A 6404-nucleotide genomic window follows, 5' to 3' on the forward strand; every position below is an offset into this window, starting at 1 on the left:
GTTGTTATTCCGAAAATGGCGTATTCCCGATAAACTTCTAATACTGTCGAACAGGGTTAGTTTAATTTCTGTACCGCCTCCGCGATAGAGTGACTCATGCGTCGCGCACCCACTATCATCCCTCTTTTAAAGTAGGTTAACTCACGACGTTTATCCGTACTGGCATCGAATTACTTTCTACGTGAATGCACTGACGCAGTGTACCTATATACCTGCCAAACGGTGGGTTCGCCCTACTATGAAGAGGGGTGACGGCGTCGCGTTTCCCAGGAATCAGGTATCCCATAAATTGTGTCCTCTCAGTATACAATATCTGATCCAGATGCCTCCTAAGAGTTACGAATAAGTTCGGTCCGGTGGACTGTCTAGTGGCCCGTCTGCGAACACCATTTTAGAGCTGTACCCTCGAAACATAAGAAATATTTTATCTCTGCATAATACCCATCATAAGCTGAAAATGGGCGCCTCCGTAGCCAGGTGGGCAGGAGCGGCAATGCGTAGCACACGCTTCTTGATTAGACCGGGGTTCGAGCCCGTGATCACCAAATATGGAGGATGCGGAAAGGTCAGGGAATGACCACCGCATATCCCCGGAGCAATATGGCTTTAGTTGCTAATGCTCCTAAAAACCAAATAACAACAACAATAACAACAGCTCAAAATGCATTAAGAATATTACATGATGGAAGAGTTGGTGGGTTGCCGGAGCTTTGCTCTAGACACTAAACATGGGTTTCACCACTTCAAGCCTCCAATAAGCAAATTAGTGGTACATGGCTAAAGAGAGCCAATTACCACCTAGTACCACTTGATAACACAGAGGGGAGTGGCATTCCTCTGTATGGTCTGAACGCTGCACCATGACCCTACTTACGTTGTTAAACACATAGATGGTGACCTCCGGTATTTAATATTGAAGTGTAGTTGTTGAGGACCCCAGGGTTTTCTCCATTAGCCGCTTTTACACTTCTTGTGGTGAGGCTTACGCCAAGTCCAGTCATGTGCGTGTAGTGTTTTGCATGTAAATCCCATCCTGGATCACCTCCAGTATACCAGGTGCAGTATTTCAGTAACTGAACATGGATGTTATACCCAGCCTCACTATCATGAAGGTGCAAGCAAAGGATTTGATTGTTGCCGAAAGACTAGACGTCGCCCAATTCGAAAATCCATAAAAACCATGTATCACAAAGTACTGCCTCCACTTGACTAAAGTGTCATCTGAATATCAGTTCCATCAGCGTTCTAGACGCTCTGGTAACAAGTCCAGCCTGTCATATCTGAGAGAATGTCTGTGTCTGCCCCAAGGACAATTTTTATGTATAAGTCACATTCCAAGCTAAATCTTCTACACGTGGTAGTCCAAGGTGAACTGTATACAGTATAAGGCAGCGTGTTCCCAGTATTATGTTTTCAAGCGTGATCGTGTATTTTTTTAAAAAAATGGACTGGAGAAAGGTGTCCCCCCCCCATTGGGGTTAGATGCTGACACTTAGGGTAAACCTTGGTGTGAGATTTCCTAGCCCGGATTCACGTATCAAGGTTGGAAATCAGGCAGCTACACATTTTACAGTCGCCTGAACTAAGAGGCAGATCATACAACATAACCGAACACCAATATGCACAAATACATTGATTATTGGTACATATAATACACGATGACACTTATGTGGTCTTGTTTTGGCTGTCTTCACATTATAAAAACAAGGAAGGAAGAAAGAAACGAATTACCTTCGCTATATTCGCATTCAAGACCCATCTGCTTGTGGAGTAATAAAACCTTTTTTTTTTAAACTATTATTTTTTAAAATAATAAGAATTACTTTTTTTTAACCCGAAATCATATTTTCTTCCGTCAATATCATTCTAAAAATATGCATTTTGCAGTTGGTCCGGCAGTGTATCATTAATAAAGTCGATCAAGGAAACCGGTTACTGGAGGATGAAGGAGGCACACCGTGGTTCCCACTCAAAGTAACATCCTTCCCCCTCCTTTACATGCGTTATAAAGCACAAGGAAAGGAAATGATTCTTTAAGAAACATTTTAGCTCCAAATGACTTAAATCGGTCCACGTTATTCTACAACATTCTACAGCCAAACCACTTCTGCTTGCATGAATCCAAAGAAGCGAGTGCAAGATTCGTGAAATTCGACTGATGACAATGCCATTACGATATTTCTACACTTCCATCGCCTTAAATATCGCCATTACGATATTTCCACACGGCTCAGCCGGTTTGTATTGATGATTTCCGATTCCTTTCCATACAAAAGCTGCAACTTCCAGAATAACAAACAGCGCCTTGTCTCTCATTACTGCGCACACGCTTCATTTCAGAAGGTTAAGACTTCCTTGAGCGAGAAGACTTTTCAAAGCATTGCTTCCACTGTAAACTCTCATTATAAAGAGAGACAGCAATAGAGAAAGAGTATTTCTACAAATTGGGAGGTCTCTCGATAAGTATACCATGCGTAGATCCAATCGATAGTAAATGAAGGCGTGTGTCGGCTGAAAATATATTACAGTTCGATGCTTTCAAGAACTTGTTAAAGTACTTCACAAAATGCTCGTATAATGATCAAGTTCCTTTGATGGCTACCATTGACCAACAGTAAATGCAGTTTTAATGAATGGATTGAAAAGGAATTGAGATAAAAGTTCTGGGATATATGAAAATACTCTGCATTGTTTTCTGTCACGTAACAATCTCCCACCAGAAAATGCGATTTCTTCCTTTTTTTGTTTAATGGAACATTGCCGAGTTTAATAAAAACAACGAACGAAGACCCATATTAAATCATCGATGGCATTCTCTGGAAAGACGTCCAGCTGCTTACGTAACTATTCCAAGCACTTTCAGAAAACAGTAACCAAACCAATACGTTCCCATCACGTCGTCTGGGTTGGCCTTGCTCACTTACAGATCTCTCAAATATTTTGCTCCAGTCACGTTCCACTAAGATGTAGGAGCATGCGCTATAATCCTGAGACATTCTACATACGTGCGCTGTCATAAAGTAGTGTTATAGCGACGAAAAATGGAAATTATCATCTGAATCTCCAGAAACTATGCCAGTTACTCGTATTTAAGTATTCCTAAGTTTCTCACAACGCATTCTAAGTAAACATCTATTTGAAATAAATATAGAATCTTAATTTATTTTTTCTGTAAATTCAACTATACGACATAATGGCCGTTTCTTTGACGCACCCTTACCTTTTGTGAATTTTTAGTTAACTCATCTCATTTATAATGTATGCAAATTAACTCTGCGTACTTAAAATTAAGAAACTAGACTCAAGAAATGGGTATCGGTACTGATATCTCAACAGCATCCATTAATTACAAGAAATGAGTTATGTAATATTATCACCCTTATAAATGGACAATATTCAGGAAGATCACAATAGTTTTTTCTGACATCAGTTGTGGAGAAATGGATCAATCTTCAGGAAGATCACATCAGACGTCCGTTTGGAGAAATGGATCAATCTTCAGGAAGATCACATCAGACGTCCGTTCTGGATAAATGGATCAATCTTTAGGAAGATCACATCAGTTCTGGAGAAAGATATCATCTCCATATCAGCCTGAATAGGCCGTGTTTGTTCAGACTCATGTGGAGAATATACAGCGAACAACCATACAGATTCAACATACCAAGATAACACATCAACGTACCAAGCTATAATAATAATATGCATATAAACAGCGGCATGTTATTCATTTAGCCAAGCTAATTGTTATCACCAGAAACGGCGAACAAGCAACCTCGAAATGCAAGGAGAATAGATTGGGAAGGAATCTCACTGCGCTCCAAAATCTACAATATTATTCTCAAAGAAGGTTATTATTCACATCAAAAGATATTTCATCTTTGAAAATGAAATCTTTCACAAGAAAACTGAACATCTTTAAAAATGCTGTTGAATTTGCCCAATTTAAGGAATCCAAGAGATCAAAACCTTACTGGAATTTCAGATTATTCATCTGAAACGGTACCGCAGTTGATTCCGTGGATAGTCTGAGGGAAAATCTCTGCCATGACATTTATAACAGTTAAGATATCCACTAGAGGATTACAGAATGATATCTGGATATGAGAGCTGCAGATTAAGAAAGATATGAACAAAACGTAGGAGAAAGTATGTGAGTGAACATTTTTCCGCCAATAACGAGAACTTCTTTCTCTCCTATTATTCCTACTGATGAAGGATAAACTAGAATGCTGAAAGCATTCCTGACAGAAGAGAAGGATCAGTTCTTTACCGTTTCACTAGAGACACTCCTGATAATATATGAGCTGTTTAATTTTCCCGTCTACAGAGTGCTTGATAATATGCACTAAGCTATCAGAAATATAAGACTTCAACAAATAAGTGCCCCAGAGCGTAGCACAGTTTGTAGAATCGCAGCTCTCTCCACACCGGGTGAAAAAGACCTGAGTTCGAGTCCCGTCGATGATGTGAGGAATTTTTAAGGGGCGTTTTTCACAACGTGGCTGCGAGTGTTTGTCAGTGTTTCTTTAGGAACTCAGAATCCTTAGAAGAAATATTTAAAAGAAGAAACCTTTAAAATTGCCGTCAGTCTTCGATGGGAAGCGAACATTCACAACTGAGAAGTCCTGTTATATTTCTGATCTTGTTTGAAGACATACATCAAACTGCAAAATAATATGTAGATCTCACAACGGATACTAGTTGATCTCTACAAAAGCTACAAGTTGATCTGTAATAGTACATACAACAGATAAGTTTAGGGAGGCCCAGACTTAATATGAGAAAGAGTTAGGTAAGAGAGCGCAATAACTGGGATAAGGAGTTTTTCATGCACGTGAATACAAAGAAAAAAATGGATCAGATGGGAAATTGGTGTACTGGGTGCAGAAAAGTCTTAGATAACCCAGTTGATGTTGATAAACTGAATAGGTACCACGCATTGGTATTTACTGACGAAATACCCTCATGTTGAGGAAAGTCTATGCGTGTAAGGCTCAGACATTAAAATTAGTGATTTCGAAATTGCAAATGAGTGTTTATTAGATAGCGTACGAGCCTAATGGCAATTAAGGCTCCTGGAGTCGACAGCATATATACCAGTAGTTTTAAGGAAGGTGGCCAGAGTGTAGTGAACCAGTTAGATTGATTATAATTAATCACCTCATAATTATGAGACCATCGTTGGACTCAGGAGAGATTCCTTTGGATTGGAGAAGTACCAACGTATAGCAGGCGGTTCTAAGAGCCAAGTTGGTAACTAACTACAGACCAGTTAGTTTGATTAAAGCGGTATATAAAATTTTCGAGGCAATGATTAAGACTACAATCCAGAGGCATGTAAATAAAAATAGTTTTGTCAAGGGAAAGTCATGTTTAACTAACGTGGTAAACTATTTTGACACAGTTACTCGTGCGGTGGATGCAAGGCATTTGACTCGGTCCTTCATAAGAGATCATTGTACGAGTATAAGCTGGAAAAAAGGTTGGGAACGCTGGAAAGATTCTAAGCTTGGCAGAAGGCAGAGGGTTATGATTAATGGATATTCTTCAGATCTATGTAATGTCAGAAGTGGGATCCTCTAAGGATCGCTCTTGGAACAGTGCTGTTTCTGGTATCCATAAACGACATCGACGAAGGAATAGAGGGCGTTATGCCAAAATTTACAGCCGATGTAGAGATTGGGAGAGTGGTTAATGATCAATGCCAAGGAAGTGCTTCTTCAGGATGCTTTGAACAGGCTTCAAAAATGGTCAGTAAGGTGCAGCTAGGTTTTAATGCAGCAAAGTGCAAGGTCTTGAACTTGGAGAATAGCAACACCGTTTACACTGCTCTCTGAGGTATAAACAAGCGGCCAGAAAAGCCCATGATGTCCTATCGTTGTTGTTGTCGTCGTTATTGGGTTTTAGGAGCATCGGCAACTGAGACTATGTTACTCGGTGTATTTTGTCTGTAAAATTTTGTCGAGTCAAAAAATCATGCTATCCTCGCATAAGACCGACCAACTCAGACAAAAAAAGACCCATAAAAATTCCTCCCGTAGTCATCGACGGGATTCGAACTAGGGTCTTTTCCACCCAATGTGGGGAGGATCAGGACATCAGCCCACGATTTACCAAACAGTATCCTGTAGAGACAGCAAGGTCATAGTCCTAAAATTGATGGCATCCACCGGTATGGCACCCACTGGTGGATGAAGGATTTAGTGCTTTACAGCATAGACTACTGGTACAGGTGCCGAGGTTGGGCAATAGAAATCAGCTATCCAAGTGCTAGCTGGTCCTTGGTTGTAAATTTTCCTGACATAAACAACACATGCTACAGTACATGCACTAAAACTTACACCAACACACACTAATATTATGTCAGGCCCGTTTTATAGAGATTCTGTATTCCATCACAA

The sequence above is a fragment of the Mastigoproctus giganteus genome, chromosome 12, assembly GCF_048544385.1.
Source record: "Mastigoproctus giganteus isolate SK-2022 chromosome 12, ASM4854438v1, whole genome shotgun sequence".
NCBI lineage: Eukaryota > Metazoa > Arthropoda > Arachnida > Uropygi > Thelyphonidae > Mastigoproctus > Mastigoproctus giganteus.